Raw genomic sequence first — 307 nt, 5'->3', positions numbered from 1 at the left:
TCAGCAGGCGCTATGAGAAGGGAGCGCGCGCGTGGGTATTCGGGACGCCCATATATGGTATCTTCTCGAGCTGTGAACAAGACTCATCTGAAGGCATGGCCGGTGGGCGTGGTCGGGCCTGCTCTCGGGCTGAGCTGGGGGCGCGGGCGTGAGCGTGAGCGACGGAGAGGAGTACTGCACGGCGTGGCTCTCGTTTCGTATCGGTTTCCTCGTGATGGTTTACACGTGAAGGAGGTGTGATGATTTGCATAATTGAGTGTCGCGTGAAATGCGTGCGTGTGTTTGATCGATTAAAAGCTGATATAAG

This window comes from Penaeus monodon, chromosome 25, assembly GCF_015228065.2.
Source record: "Penaeus monodon isolate SGIC_2016 chromosome 25, NSTDA_Pmon_1, whole genome shotgun sequence".
Lineage (NCBI taxonomy): Eukaryota > Metazoa > Arthropoda > Malacostraca > Decapoda > Penaeidae > Penaeus > Penaeus monodon.
The sequence above is the reverse complement of the archived record's forward strand: the minus strand, read 5'-3'. Positions refer to the sequence as shown.